The 17013-nt window shown below is 43.7% G+C and overlaps 1 long non-coding RNA gene across 1 annotated transcript in view; it reads right to left on the bottom strand.

The window, feature by feature from the left end:
- LOC309653465 overlaps positions 1–16756 on the bottom strand; it is a 38762-nt gene extending 22006 nt beyond the window's left edge. The window contains exon 1 of the long non-coding RNA XR_014259200.1: positions 16658–16756. This is a non-coding gene — a long non-coding RNA (uncharacterized lncRNA). The remainder of the gene's footprint in view (positions 1–16657) is intronic.
- Positions 16757–17013: the final 257 nt, after the last annotated feature.

The raw sequence follows: 17013 nt of genomic DNA, 5'->3' as shown, positions 1-17013 counted from the left end.
TTTTATTTTTGGCTGTGTTGGGTCTTCGTTTCTGTGCAAAGGCTTTCTCTAGTTGCGGGAGTGGGGGCCACTCTTCATCGCGGTGCACGGGCCTCTCACTGTGGCGGCCTCTCCTGTTGCAGAGCACAAGCTCCAGATGCGCAGGCTCAGTAGTTGTGGCTCACGGGCCTAGTTGCTCCACGGCATGTGGGATCTTCCCAGACCAGGGCTCGAACCCGTGTCCCCTGCATTAGCAGGCAGATTCTCAACCACTGCGCCACCAGGGAAGCCCCCCCCCCTCCTTCTTAGGTACAGAATTTATTCCCTTTTGGTTCAGCATAAAATGAAAACAAAGTCCCAGTGACAGACTAGTTGTATCATATGTGTTTTGGCCATTCATTCATCCACAAATTTTTATCGAGTACTCATTACAGACCAAACACTAAATTTGGTGGATTTATTTAAATTTGGGGATGCAGTGGTCACTCAAACAGATCTATCCCCTGTTCTCATGGCCCTTATAAATATAGAAGGGGAAGCCAGTGTTTTAAGAACGTAAGAACTAAATGATCACTGAAAAATGTGACACAGTTGGCAAAGACTGAAATGATGGTTAGGGAAATGGAAGTCAAATGGGACAAAATATTTTGATTTTGCACAAAAAGTCACAGAAAAAGCAGTGGTGTGAAATAAAAGGGCACAGGCTTTGGGGGTCAAGACATCTGGATTTATTTCCTGGTATATCAGTTATCTGCTGCTGCATAACAAATGACTCCCTAGCAGCTTAAAACAACAAATGTTTATTATCTCGTTTTTTCTGGGGGTAGAAATTCAGGAGCAACTTAGCTGGGTGGTTCTGACACAGGGTCGCTCATGAGATTGCACTTACGATGTCAACCCTGGCAGGAGGCATCCAAAGCCTTAATTGAGGCTTGAGGATCTGCTTTCAAGACGGCTCACTCACACAGCTTTTGGTAGGAGGCCTCTGTTCTCTGGCTTTTGGTTGAAAGCTTCATCCTCATCAAGTGGCCCTGTCCCATGGACTGCTTGAATGTCTTCACAACATGGCAGTTGACCTCCCCAGGGTGAGGGATCCGAGAGAGAGCGAGATGGAAGCCACAGTGTCTCCTATGACTGAGTCTTGAAATTCACAAACCTTCACTTCACCCTTAATCTATTGGTTAAGTCACACACTCAAGGGAAGGGGAACTGGGCTCCACCTTTTGAAGGGAGAAGTATCAAAGAATTTGTCGACATGTTTTAAAACCATGGCACCTACCCAGGCTCTGCTCTTCTCTAGCTGTGGGATTGTGAGTTTTAGTTTTCTCACACAGAAATAAGTTTAATGGTACCCACACCACAAGGCTGCTCAGAGGATTAAGTGAGATACCGTACGTGAAGAAAGCTTTGCAAATTCTGAGGAGTTATGTAGAGGTTGGTCATTCAGGAAAGAGCAGAGAAACATGGAGCCTCACACTTACAAAGTTCCCATTTATTTAGTTCAGGGCGCCTGTTGAGCAATGAAGGGTATCCAGGATGATTCAGGAATGATCTGGGCTATGGAATGTTTTCTTCACCGTTTCATTTCCATTCTCTTCTATTAGAACTCCAGTTTGATATGGGTTGGACCCCCTCAATATTCCTTTGCTCTTTGCATCCCTGTTCTGAGTGGATTCCTTGATGCAGTTTTCTAATTATAATTTCCTTTCTTTGCTTAGAGTAGCTTCTGTCTTTTTTCCCCCCATCCCCATGCTGTCTAATTTATTTTTCCCATCTACCTACTATTTTTCTTTACTCCCAACATTTGCTTCCATTCCTAGATGTTGCTGATCTCTGCACATTAGGGGCTTACAAACTAAAAGCGCAGACACGCAGAAAAAGGATGCTAAAGAAACAACTGTCTACCGATAAAGGAATGAGTCCTGTCAATGAAGAGCAAATATTAACGCAACAGCATTACACAGATTCAATGCGTTACTGAACTGTTGCGAGGGCTATGTAGGAGGGCCTCATTTCTTATGGTGTCTTCTTTGTCTTCAGTACGGATACTGATAACAAGGAGTGACGCTCTGAATCCCAGCTGGAATGAGCAGGATGAGCACACCAGTTGTTTTCTTGAGCATCTGCTTTCTGCATGTCTGTGTCGGTCTAGCTTTTCTGGTGTGTAAGCCCCTAACGTGCAGAGATCAGCAACATCTCTGATCAGGGCTTTGGCGTGGGCTTCCTCTTCTGCTAGCCTTGGACTTCTGATCTGTTGATATCCGTAATTCCGCCAATGTGGCTGTATTTTAGCAAGAGTGCTTACTTGCCTGTTTTTGGACAGCTCTGGATCTCTCCAAATATTGGCTATTTTAACCTTTCTTCTATTAGCCTCATTTTCCCCCTTTCTTCCCAAAGATCAGTGTCAAAAGGAATGAGAAAAGTGCCTGAGGAATGACATACCACTGCAACAGAAACCTTCTAACGCAACTTTCTTGGCTCATTCAAGCATTCTTTATGGAGCACGTGCCCTAGTCTTAATAATTGACTCTTCTATGCCAAGTGCTATCAGTTTGAAGAAAATGAGGCACATCTTTTATTTTTCCAGAACTCACTGTTAAGCATTTCTGAAATTATTGGACTTCCCCATGCCTATCAGATTCCTTTAGGTTTCTGTAATGACAGCTGTGGGGATGGAGCTTAGGCTGTAGACACTGCTATCAAGTATTAAGACAGTCTCCACTGACAGACTGTTTACCCTAGTGGACACAGGTACTTTGATGTTTCTTCTGTGTATCTCTGAGTAGAAGTCAGAAGATCTGGATCTAATATTACTAGCTTTGCCATCGATGCAGGGTGTCCAGGGTCAGCATGACCACTGCATAGCATGATTGCTGGCTTACACTGCATTTGCCAAATAAACAAAGACAGGAAAAAAATAAAAGTAGGACCTCAGGTAATTTAGTCAACTTGTCTAACTTTGAGATTCATCATTTTAAAAATGAGATAACTGCATCAATGTTTTTTTTTTTAAGATTCTAAATTAAATTTTCAGATACTGGATGGATATCTTAGGGAAAAAAAAAACCAACAAAACAAAAACCCCAACCCAGAGAGGTCAATAAACAACTGCAGCGCTATATGATAGTTAAATGTTATCCAGTGATGATTTCTCAGGAAGTAATTTTTTTCAAGGAATGTACATAAACTGAAGATGATATTTTTTATTAATATTATCACCGTTATTACTGTCACTCTCCTAAGGTGCTTTACTCTGGCAAGCAGTTACAGAATTCACCTGTTTTATGCTTAGGTGTTTTGATCACACTCAGGCACCTTCACCTACGCGACGTTCTGATAATCTGACAGCTCCTCAGCAATCCCTTACCTTAACTCCTCACATTCATTCTAATTCTTTTCTCTGTAGGGTGAGTTTTTATAAATCTTCCTAGTAATGGATTGCTGAGCCCCTAGCACAAAGGAATTGAACTTATTGTCTACCCTTCCACACCTACGTGCGTTTCCAGCAGACAGCTTGCCATTAGCAAGGTAAACTCACTTTCCAATGTACAATTTGCTAAGTTTTCCCTAGTTACATACTTGCTAACAATTTCCATAGTTTAACTTGTTTTAGAAATTGATTCTGATTTTGAGTTGCCCACTGTGTATTTCTCACCTTAAAACTGATCAGGAACATGTACAATGTTATACATAATGCTGGACTACCCAGGACTCGAACAATTAACTCTGTCTTGATGCTGCTTGATTTGACTCCAATCCCCAAATCCTAATCCTTGGCTACAAGCATTTCCTTAAGAGGCACTCTGCTTTTAGAATCTCTTCTGTAAATGAATTAGACAAGTACTTGGGTTTTCAATTACAGTCTCATAAATCAGGAAAAACCCCTTTTGCTGTATTTTTTTGTACATTAATCACGTGTAGCAGTGCCACCGCCACGTCTGTTAGGTTTCTGCAATGTCTGAGGGACTGTGTATAAGGTAGAAAACTCCTGTACAGGACACTCCCCGGTTTCCTGGGAATTCTACTATGCTATGACCCATGGGATAGATGATTAAATGGCTTGTTTTAAAGCCACTGAGAACAGATGGCTCTGGGGACTGAATTTAGTGATTAAAGTGACCAGGGATATAGTACAGGTTGCAAGTGTAGACTATGGTGTTATGTTAGACTTCACAGGTTCAAATTCTTGTCCTTCCTTGGACTAGTCACATGAGCTGGGCAGAATTCCTTATTCTCTCGGAGCCTCGGTGCCCTCATTGTGAAAGAGGATAACCCGCAATGGTTATTGGGGATTAAATGACTAACAGTTGTTGAAGGCTTAGATCAGCTCTCTGCTCAGGGAAAGCGCTCACTGAATAAACATCAAACAAACAAAAAAGCCCATCTGCGCTATTTCTTTTCCCTGATATAAAGGATAAAAATAAAATCCCAAACCACAAGAAAGCAGGATAGTCACTGACTAAATGTTCTTCCTTATTTTTAATAGCCTATTCCCTTGTGAAATTCGAGAGTGGACTTTGGGATGAGAAGGTGGCATCTGCGGGTAGAAAAATGGCTGGCTGAAGAAAGGACTATTAAATATTTTATATGTGGGGTAATTACCCAGAATACAGAAGGCAGTTTTCTGTGGTTGGGAAACTCCCTGCTGCAGTGAGAGAACCTTCTTAATTTTTGTTCTAAATTTTATTGCGTGTGACAGGCTGTGTTCTCTTTAGCGGCCTTCTGAATACTGGATTTGCTCATATATAGTTCATGAACTGAGTTATTCCACTTGTCTGTGAGCTCTCATACACTTGGTTCCATGAATACAATTTGATACATTTGGCTAAAAGAAACATTAGTAACGTGATAAGAATTTCATCTTGGCATAGATGTAGCAAGATTGGAAATATGTAGCAAAATACAGCAAGTCTGGCTCACAGGACTGTCTTTGTGTACAGAAAATTAATTTGTTTCTTAAAAATCCAGAGGGCTTGGCATATCCGGGATAGTTTTATTTGTAATGTAGCTTTTAAAATATTCAGTCCTTTACATGCACAGAGTAAAGGAAAAACATGACTTTAACCCTTCTTCAATGCAAATATTTGACAGAGCATTTAAAATTTTATCTCAATATTTTCCCTCCAACTCAATTAAGTTACTCAACTTTCTTTCGTGGAAAAAATCTAAATCACGCTCTACACAGTATCAATTTGATTAATATTTTTTGTCAGTTCAATTACATATCACATTTCAAAACTCACATGGCTTGCTGGCAACCATATCTAGCCAGTTATGGAAAACTCTGGAGAGGCGTACAGACCATTTCTGCTCTCTTTACCAGAATATAGTCAGAAAAAGGAACTCTGTAGGAGGAGGTACGGTGGTTCTAAGAAGAAAAAATTTAATTGATATGCAAAGTATCCCCATGTTTGATTTTTGATACTTTAAAGACCATCAGTAAAAAAAATTATTTTATCTGCTTCACTGAATACTCTGCTGGAAGGGCCGACACTTTGGAAGAAACTTTTCCTGTTGGAGTTGAATCCTCTTCTGGGTAATCTGTGTTTGGTATGCATATATGTGTGTGTTCCAACTACTACGGCTGTGTAACAGATTCACCCTCAGAATGCAGTGGCTTAAAACAACGGTAATAATTCCTTCTCTCTCCAGGTTTCTGAGCATCAGGAATTTGAGACTGACTGAGCTGGGTGATCCTGGCTCTGGTTCTCTCATGAGGTTGCAGTCAGTTTTTGATCAGGGCTGCAATGATCTTGAAAGCCTGACTGGGGCTGGGGATCTGCTTCCAAGGTAGCTCCCTCCCTTGATTGGCAAGTCAGTCCCTGTCTATGTGGCCTCTCTACATGCTGCTTGAGTACCCTCACAGCACGGCAGATGGCACTGTGCAGAGTGGGTGATCCAGAAGACCAAGGTGAGAGCTTCGACGCCTTTTGTGGCTTAGCCTTGGAAATCACACACCATCATTTCTGCTCTGGTCTGTGGGTCATGCAGGGCCAGTCCTGGTCCAATGTGGGAAGGGCATGAATTCAGTTGGTGAGCATCCCTGGGGGCCATCTTGGAGGCTGCCTACCGTGGAGCATATGCTTCCATCACATGTTTTTATCAACATTTGAGAACATGCTTGGTAAAGTACCAATTTTCCCATAAACTACTGGACATGATCTACTTAAAGAGAGTAAAATAATTTAAGGTTTAAAAAAAAGAACTCAAACACAACAAGTTCGGGAACCGTGAATGTGATGTGCTTTTGAACAAGAGTGGTTTTAAAGGCACTTCCTTCTTAAAGGGATAAAAGATTTAAAAGCTGTTGTGTATGCAATCATTTTTTTTTAAAGATGCATTTTTAAAATACATTTATTTATTGTATTTATTTATTTTTGGCTGCCCTGGGTCTTCAGGCAAGCAGGGGCTACTCTTCGTTGTGGTGCCCACGGGCTTCTCATTGCTGTGGCTTCTCTCGTTGTGGAGCTCCGGCTCTAGAGCACAGGCTCAGTAGTTGTGGCATATGGGCTTAGTTGCTCTGAGGCATGTGGGATCTTCCCAGACCAGGGCTCAAACCCCTGTCCCCTGCATTTGCAGGCAGATTCTTAACCACTGCAGCACTAGGGAAGCCCTGCAATCATTCTTAAGCTTGGAATTATGCCTTTTCTCCTTTGCTTGGCTAGAAGTTATACATGCCTGAGGAGTTTAGCACCTAAAATGGTAATTCAAGGAAACAGGTCATTAGATACAGAAAACGTGTATGTGCTATGGTTCAATAATGAACTTATTCACATGGAAGAGAATCTGGGAAATTTGGGATCTGCAATCTAAAAAACTCCGGATGTATGCCTCATTCCATAAAACCTCTCCACCACTGGAAGCCTTGGAAGGAGCACGTTGATGTCTGTAAACATGGTAGAAAAAGCCCAACTGCCTGCTCCAGAGCCTCTGAGATGCACCTGATACATCCTCATGAGAAGCAGCTTCAGAGTTCTGGGGGTGGCTCCACGACATGAAGCACGGCCTAACGCCTCATTAAAGACAGCCTTGGAACAGGAACCCTATGTTCCCTGTGTAGTAGAACACAGGCACAGGCTGGAGAAAAGGGCAACTGCAGAAAGAGATTAATATGGAGAAAGTGATACCCAGCTTCGGGAGTCCATAGTCTCTTTGACTGGGGCTGCTCGTGGTTGTTGTATGTGACCAAATTTCAACAGTTGTGCTATAACCCTCCAGCTCATCAGCATTGAGTGCAAATGCACCTTTGCAGGTTTTCTGTTTCATTGCCTGTTTGGCTTGGTTTTTCTTCTTTATTGAAACTGGCCTCACAGCTAAATTTGAAAAATGGAATGGTGGGTTTGCTCTCTACCTCTAAGAATCTGTCATGAAAAACAACTTTACCAGAAACAAGACAAAGCAAACTGCCAACCCTCACCCTCAATTTTACCTCTGTAATAAGAAACCACAAAGAGATAGGGAGCTATGAGAAACATGGGACAGTTCTTTGAGAAGGTTTAATAGTAATTTGTCTTTAAGGTACCAAAAATAACATGTGCAAGTGAGATAATACGTATTTTTAATTAGATTTTTTGGGGGGATGGATTCTTCTCCAGGCTCCACTTGCCAGAGGCTTATTTTTATCTGGGTTCTTCCTTTTCTAAAACTGTTGGAGAGAATTATTTTCTCAGGACATCAAATTCTTGGCTCAAGTTGTAACTAGACAGGCTGAAGCATTTTTTTTTTTTTTAAAGTATCTTTTTCCTTCTTGTTTCTCATCTTTTATTTCTCAAAATACATGTGCTTTTTATAGATATGGGAGCAATTTTCAGATCAAGCTCTCTGAAAATAGTCTGAATTAGAATATATTAGGGGAAAATCATAATTTACCCACAGAAGCACATCATGTTTTATTTTATTAAAAGCAGTACACAGAGGCTGCAGACAGGAAAAAAATGAGGTGGAGATTTTCCCCTCAGCTATTATTTAAACCAGAGTGTTTTTTTTATAGGAAATGTTTTTAATGTTATATGGACACACTAATTGAAAATAAATTTAAGCACAACTAGTTTCCTTTCTGCTTTGCTTTGCTTTTATTTCTCCTCAAATATCCTCTGGGAGTTAAAGTCCATGGGTCATATTTTACAAGGGTATCCTTTTCCAGCTGTGGAATTAACTCTGTAAGATTCCAAAGAACTTTGCCCCTTGGATCTGTTTCTCTTGTCCACTCCTGTTGACTCTCTTCTGGTTCATGCCCTTCATCCTTTTATTTATATTTATAGTGGTGGCTCAGATTCTTCACAACCAGTTTAGCCTCCACACTGCATGAGATTATTACTTTTCATATAGCAATACTGTGATAGCATCCTATCTGCCCAAAAGTTTGTGAACACTTTTCATTGTTGTTAAGTAAAGTCCAAACCCCTCTAGGTCAGCACTGATGGTATGTCAAAAAGCTGGCACCGTGACACACGCAAATACCGTATAATCCAGCAATTGCCCTCTTGGGCTTTGGTCCCAGAGAAATGAAATTTATGTTCACACAAAGATCCATATACGAATGTTCATAGCTGCTTTATCTGTAATTGCCCCAAACTGGAAACAGCTCCCAGTGTCCTCAACAGGTGAATGGTTAAAGCAACTGTGGTACAACCATACTATGAACTACTACTAGGCAATGAAAAGGAATAGGCTATGGACCCACGCAACAACTTGGACGTATCTCCAGGGAAATATGCTGAGTGAAAAAAGCCAATCAGCCATTCGCTGAAGGCTGCTCCCGAGGCAGAGTAATTCCTCGGCATTTTTGGTTTGCTGCTCACAAGAGCACAGTGGAGTTTGTTGCCACAGAAAGTCCCCAAGCCAAGAGTTGTAGGTGTCAGCAATTGGAAGACAGCCTGGCAGACATGAAAACGCATGTGCCAAGGGGAAATGGGTAAGCGCAGAAAGAGCTAACGGCTAAGAGTGAGATTAAGGAAATCTACCAGAAAGTAGAGCAAAAAGACAAGGAGAGAAAGGATAAAAAATCAGAGGACCACTCCAGGGGTCCAATAGCTAAATAACAGGAGTTCCATAAAGAGAAATAAAAACAAAAAAACAGAAGGAATAAATCATACATAATTTTTAAATTAAGTCCAAGAAAGTGATTTCTGCCTCTGATAGGCACACGGTGGCAGCTTAGTTCTGAACTGTCTCCTCCTAGAAAACATGCAAAGCTACAAGAAAAACAGCAGCAACCTGCAAGTCACATTTCCAGTGGATCCGGGAGTCAGAGAAAACTTGCAGACTCCAAATTACAAGCACAGCTCTCCAAGTCAGAACCAGCAGGAAGCCCCAGTAGTTTTACATCATCCTAGTACAGACACAGTGTTATAAAGTATCAGGGAAGATTAATCTGGGAGTCATCTGTGTAGAGGTGGTATTTGAAGGCCCTGGAATAACCACTATACCAAAGAGAGGAGAAAGGGCTTAGTCAGTGACGTTTAAACGTGCTTACAGATTTACGAAGTAAGTTCTGATATGGGGTGGGACCTGTGGCTCTGCATTTCCAAACAGGCCCCTGGGTGATGCTGACGCTCGCTCGGAGTAACCAGATCCACAGAGCAGACTCTGAGTACCAAGGCTTCAGGGCAGGGCTCTCAGCCTCGGCTGCACTTTCCAGTCCCCCAGGGAGCTTTACAAGCCCCACTGCTCAGGCTTCACCCCAGAGCAGTCCATGGACTCTCTGGGGGCCCAGGTCAACTGCAGCTATAAAGGCAGAATCTGGTGCTCAGCATCGCTAATTATTACAGAAATGCAAAGCAAAACCACAGTGAGGTATCACCTCACACCTGTCAAGTGGTTATCGTCTAAAAGTCTACAAATAATAAATGCTGGAGAGAGTGTGGAGAAAGGGGAACCCTTGTACACTGTTGGTAGGAATGTCAATTGGTGCAGCCATTATGGAAAACAGTATGGAGGTTGCTCAAAAAGCTAAAAATAGAGTTATCATATGATCCAGCAATCCCACTTCTGGCTGTATATCTGGAAAAGATGAAAACTCTAAGTTGGAAAGATGCATGCACCCCAATGTTCACTGCAGCATTATTTACAACAGCCAAGACATGGAACAACCCAAGTGCTCATCAACAGATGACTGGATTAAGAAGATGTGGCATATGCATACAATGGAATATTACTCAGCCATAAAAAGAATGAAATGCTGCCATTTGCAACAACGTGGATGGACCTAGAGAATATTGTGCTTAGTGAAATAAGTCAGACAGAGAACGACAAATACCGTATGATATCACATGTATGTGGAATCTAAAAAATAACACAAATGAATGTATATGCAAAACAGAAACAGACTCACAAATACAGAAAACAAATTTGTGGTTACCAGTGGGGAGAGGGAAGGGGAGAGGAACAAATTAGGTGTATGGGATTAACAGATACAAACTACTACATATTAAACAGATAAGCAACAAGAATATACTGTATAGCACAGGGAATTATACCCATTATCTTGTAATAATCTATAATGGAGTATAATCTGCAAAATACTGAATCACTATGCTGTACACCTGAGACTAACACAATATTGTAAATCAACTATACTTTGGTAAAAATAAAATGATGCTTTCCGGGAAGGCGGGGGAGCAGATGAAGGCAGAATCTGGGAATCAGGTTGTAGACTAGGTGCCTTTGGGGCCATACAGATGCCTTAAAGAGGGAGGCAAGCCAGCCGCAGTGGAGGAGAGCTGGCAGCCCGCACACAGTGGCCACATGTAAATATGGGCCCCGCTGCTACCAGATACTCAGTTTGTCAAGAGGGCCAGGCACTCGGATGGTTGATGGGAAAACAATGAAGTTTTACATGTTGCCACCTAATCCAGATTTCCCTGAAACACAAGAGTGGGGAAGCACTGGGCAGGTTGGAAAACCTGTTGGTGGGATTTAGTTTGGCCTGGTGGCAACCTCTGATCAAGACTGGCACTCGGAAGTGTGCAGGGAGGGGCTTCCCTGGTGGCGCAGTGGTTAAGAATCTGCCTGCCAATGCAGGGGACACGGGTTCGAGCCCTGGTCTGGGAAGATCCCACATGCCGCGGAGCGACTAGGCCCGTGAGCCACAACTACTGAGCCTGCGCATCTGGAGCCTGTCCTCCGCAACGGGAGAGGCCACGACGGTGAGAGGCCCGCGCACCACGATGAAGAGTGGCCCCCGTTCCCCGCAACTGGAGAAAGCCCTTGCACAGAAACGAAGACCCAACACAGCCAAAAATAAATATAAATTAAAAAAAAAAAAAAAAAAAGAAGTGTGCAGGGAGGGGTTTCCTCATCCCTGTGACTGAGGTTTGGTAGGTTCACTGGATGGAGTCTACGGACGCCAAACACCTGCAGTGCTGGCATAGCTCTGCACAACGAAGACTTGTCCTGATACAATGGCAAAGGTCCCACTAGAGAGGCGGGGCACTTCAGGACTTGAGGAGGACAGCATGAGAAACTAGGTAATCCAGAAAGCTTCTCCATCTTATTTCCGGGATACAATTGTCTACAGACAGCTATCTATCTATCTATCCATCCATCCATTCATCTGCTATCTATTTATCAATATACACACATAAAACTTTTTTTTTCTGGTCAAGAATTATTGAGGCAATGGTAAAATGTGTACTGTCAATGGCCTTATTGATTTTTATTCAGTAGGACATTTTATTACACATTTAAATTTATGTATTCAGATTAACCCATGAAAAGCTTCATGAGCACCTCCACCCAGGCAGCTTGCTTCTCTACCTTCACGACAATATTCCTTTATCCATTCATAAACCCATACACCACACTCTTGAGTACATTCCCATGGAAGTTGCCAGCACAGTGGCCCTTAAATCATCACAACTTTCTACTTTTCTCTCTCATTCATATGATTTTCTAATCCTCTATTAATGTTTAAAAAAATGCCCAGTGATATACAATGAAAATAATTATTTTTCTAAACCTGCCTAAGTAACCTGACCATATGTTAGGTGAGGTTTTACAGACTTGTACTGTAAAGATATAAATTTATATTACACAGAAGAAATACAGGAGAAAAAATGCTGATTAAAAGGCATCATACTGAATAGTGACAATGTGCACTGAGGAAGAAAAATGGAAGTAAGATTGAATTGTAAGTATGAGGTTCTAGAATGGGAGATTCTGAATGCCAACTGGCCACTCATTTCCAGAATGGAATGCATAGTAGCACCGTACTTATTCAAGTTTGATTTAAGTCTTTACATGTTCACTGTTTTGTGATCAGAAATATAAAGAAGAATCCACAATGCACTGTGTACAAGGGCTGTACCTGATCACTTTCTGAAATCATCTTATTCACTTCTATCTCAGCCCTCCAGTACCTAAACTCTGTGAGGGCAAGACCTAATGGGTCTTGTTGAGCAATTAGAGTAGGAGCTGGCAGTTAGCAGGCTGTTTTAGTTTGCTAGGGCCACTGCACAGAATATCACTGACCGGGGGGCTTAAACAACAGAAGTGTATGGTGTTGCAGTTCTGGAGACTGGAAGTCTGAGATCAAGGTGCTGGCAGGGCCAAGCTCCTTCTGCAGGTACTTGGGAAGGGTCCGTTCCAGGCCTCTCTCCTAGCACCTGGTAGTTCTCTGCCTTGTGGCAGCAGAACTCCAATCTTCGCAAGGAGTTCTCTCTACGTGTGTCTCCAAACTTCCCTTTTTAAAAGGACATCAGTCATACTGAATTAGTCCCCTCCCCTGCCCCACACTACAGTATGGCCTCATCCTAACTTAACTAATTGCTTCTGAAATAGACTATTTCCAAATAAGGTCACATTCTGAGGTCCTGGGGGTTCGGATTTCAACGTATGACCTTTAGGGAGACACAATTCAACCCATAACGTAAGCACACATTACATACATAGTGAATAAATGAATAATGAAACAGGGAAAGAGCCTGCCTGGGCACCATTCTACTCCCTAGTGACCAGGTCACTGCACATGTCTGATGACATCTACTCCACGAGCTAGAATTCTGTAAAATATCTGACAATAGTATTTTATCTTGATTCTTTATAAACACAGGATAGTGATTCCTTGAGTGACATGGATTGTGACACTGTATGAATTGCATATAGTTTAATAACAGTTAAAGTAGAAGTGTATAAAGAATTTTAGGAAGGATATCCAGTTAAACCTACAGAATGGCTTCTGGTGTGACCTGTTGGCCTGAGCTGAACCTTTAAGTTTGGACCCTGGGCACACCGCAGCCCAAGGTCTGAAAACCCACTACTCTAAAGTGGAAGTTTGGGAAACAGTCCCCTGTCCCACATGTGCTCCTCAGCTTCAGATACGCAGACTTTCCTCTCATTTGGCTTCTAGCATCACCCTAGGTATCTGTTGTCTTCTGACCTGTTTTGTCTTCTTATTCATCCTATACTTGACCAACCCTGACTGGTCACTTACTTGTATCACAGGAGACAAACTCATTGCAGAAATTCTTAGACATTTTACACGTAATCTCTCAAAGGTTACAACTTTAACAGAGAGGAACTTTCTGTCACATATGGAAACGTCAACACCTGCATGTCTACTGTGCGAGCTGCTTTTGTTCCTAACTGCTATTGCATAGATCTGTGCTGGACCTTCTGGGGTTGCAGAAAAATAAGCACCATGAGGGGAAGAAGCCAGATCTGATTTTTTTCATTTGCAACTGTATTTCCAGTTTGTGAACAGCACCTGGCATATATTTGTTTTCTTACTGAGATTCCCTTCCTGCTGGGAACCTAAGTGCTAATTGCTTGGCCTTCAGCAGAATGACTGAAACTAACTAACATGGGGCCCCTGTGGAAGGCATTTTATGTACTTCTGTACTTTAGGCTGCGGCCTGCAAGCTGCTGGGAAGGTGTTCTTCCATTATTTAAAATACTTTTTCCTATATGTTGTTTTCTCTGTCAATAAACACCCTCACTTTCAAGACAACCACGTATCTACTGAGAGTCAGCTTGACATTTGGGTAAGACTTTCTTTAAACCATTTCAAATATGGGTTCCTCCCACGTGAAACTGATACTAAAAAATCAGTGGCCAGCCACTTGGCCAGGGAGTGGAAGAAACAGAACTCAAAGCAAGCTTTCTGACGCTAAGCTCAGTGTTCTTCCCAGGAAAACGTCCAAATGACTCTCTTACTTAAGAGACAAAAAAGGGAAAGAGGAACACACAGCTTTTATAATTCGTAGATCTAAAACTGGGAGCGACACGTGCCAGTCACCTCATTCTATAGGTGGGGAAACTGAGGCCCCAACATTCCCCCAAAGGGTCACAATATAGTAATGGAAAAAGAGTGTCTAGAACACAACATCTAATAGAAATATAATGCTAGCCTCAGACGCCAGCCATATTTGTAACTGAAAATCTTCTCACAGTGCCATTAGAAAAAGTAATAAGAAACAGATGAAATTAATTTTAATAATACATGTAACCGATCCAATACATCAAAAATGTTATCATTTCAGCTTGTAATTAATATATAAATTATTAATGGATATTTTACACTCTTCTTCTCACACCAAGTCTTTGAAATATTCTTACAGCGCATCTCAATTCAGGCTAGCCACATTTCAAGGGTTCAGTAGCTGCATGTAGCCCGGGGCTGCCCTCTTGGACAGCACAGCTCCAGGGCAGCCCTTCAGCCCCAGTCTAATTTTCTTCTCCGCAACTGCACCCCTGGCTCCCAGGCTTACACACCACCAGAACTTGTAAAATATTAATCGTAAACAGCTGGTGCTTATTTTGAATTACCGTGCGTGGAAGATACGAGGGGTAGCAAGCAGCTGGGAGGTATATTTCGTTCACGGAAGATGTTTTAAATTTTAACTCCTGTCCAAGAAATGCAAATCAGTAATAAAAACTAGATTATAAATTTCAGAGTGGGACCTAACATTTAAAATATTTGTGTTCTGAAGATAAAGGTGACTAATACACGTGTGACGTAACGCTTCCAGTATTGCTGAGTTTCGTTCTTTTGAGTTATTTTCAATTATGGTAACATTCCATTAAAACTCACCCCTGGGGCTTCCCTGGTGGCGCAGTGGTTGAGAATCCGCCTGCCAATGCAGGGGACACGGGTTCGAGCCCTGGTCTGGGAAGATCCCACATGCCGCGGAGCAACTAGGCCCGTGAGCCACAACTACTGAGCCTGCGCGTCTGGAGCCTGTGCTCCGCAACAAGAGAGGCCGCGATAGCGAGAGGCCCGCGCACCGCGATGAAGAGTGGCCCCCGTTCGCCGCAACTGGAGAAAGCTCTCGCACAGAAACGAAGACCCAACACAGCCAAAAATAAATAAATAATTAAATAGTTAAAAAAGAAAAAAAAACTCATTTAAAAAAATGTTATTAAAAAAAAAAAAACAAAAACTCACCCCTGACTCCCAGGCTCCTCCACCCCGTCCCGTCCCAAGGAGCAGCACATGGCCTCTCACACCAACACAGTAGAGGAGCTGGAACACCATCCCCCCCCCCCCCCGCCCCTTATTTAAATCCTTTCTAATGCTACTGGTCAGTCTTTCCTAAAATGTGCTCGGCAGAACAACACTTTTATGGGATGTGGTTAATAGATTCTAGAAGACAAAAAAGAGTTTCTGTGTCCATGTAAGTTTGGGCAACACTGGGCTAATCATATTAATTATGCTGGGGTTTGGCTGCCTGTGACCAAGCTGAAGTGACTCCATATTCTCCCCAGCATCCCGGGCTGTTTCCCTCCCCTCTCGTCTTCAGCTTGTACTCTTAGTCTTCATGCTCACTGCCTCGTATCTGCAAGATGGTTTCCCCACGTATGTGTGTTCTAGACTCGAATAAGAAAAGAGGGAGGGAGGGACGGAAGGAGGGAGGAAGGGAAGAAAGATGCTTCCAGCTGAAAGCTAAAACGTTCCCCCAAATCTCCAGGAGGGTCCTACTCAGGCTCATCGGCTAGAACGAGATCCCACGGCTCGCTGCAGCTTCAAGGGAAGCTGGGAAGGTGCATAGTTTAACAAAGCACACTACGGTGGTGAACTCAGTCACCCTCGTCTACCTGAGAATGACGGCGGAAACGGAATCTGGGCTGCTCCGGATCTGCCACACGGAGTCAAAGCTTTCTTAGAGCCATTTACTAAAAATTTTGCTTTCTGCGTGTCAAATGGGGGACCATTAATCTCTCCCCCCCCCCCCGCATAAAATTCTCATTTTTTCATGGAGGAACTTGCAGAACTGCTGTCCGGTTAAGTATGCTTTGGGCGAAGCTGCAGCCACGCGTCATTCTGGGACAGCCACGCGTCCTAAAAGGGAGACGCACAGAGGGTCTGAGGAAGACCCCGTCTCTCCTAACGTGAATCCTAACGTCTCTCCTGCCCCGGGCGTCCTGTGTCAGCTCCTACGTTCCTACAGCCTCTCTCGGAGCCTCAGCTGGTCCCACGACCTATCTTCGGGCCACGAAGCATACGTGCAACTCGCTCCTCCAATGCAAGTTTCTGCTTTCCCCACGGAAGGGGCGGACATGCACACAGCGACCCCGTCCCGCTCCCTCTGCCTCGGACACAGCCTGCAGTGACAGCGGCCAGGTGGTGAAAATGAGCGCAAGTCCCCCAGAGTTACAGAAACACCCGCCAGTCACTCGACGCCAGCCGCTGCCTGCCTCCAGATTCTTGTTACGCGAGCAAACAATAAGGCTCTCTTACCGTACGAGGAAAGCCGCCTCGTCGTGGCAGCGTGTCACTCACCTGTCCGCCCGCGACGCCTCACTCCCGCAGCCTCAGGCCCCCGGCGTCCTTCGCCGCCGCCGGCTCCGCGCACCCGACCGCAGCTTCCGGTTGTCGTTCCGGCTCAAGATGGCGGCGGCGGCCAGACAGGAAATCCTTGCTCCCAGCAAACCCTGAAGCCCGCGGAGCGACTCCTACTACGGAAGACGCACCGCGGCGGGGAGGGCAGGTGGGAAGCGCTGGGACACACCCTCTCCCCTCAGAGGACCCCTCGGCCCGGCCCGGCCACCCACCCAGCCGGGAGGGAACTTGAAATCCGGAGCTGCCCAACCCCC

This window comes from Balaenoptera physalus (genome assembly GCF_965194825.1).
Source record: "Balaenoptera physalus genome assembly, chromosome: Y".
NCBI lineage: Eukaryota > Metazoa > Chordata > Mammalia > Artiodactyla > Balaenopteridae > Balaenoptera > Balaenoptera physalus.
This window is presented reverse-complemented; position numbering and strand designations above follow the sequence as displayed.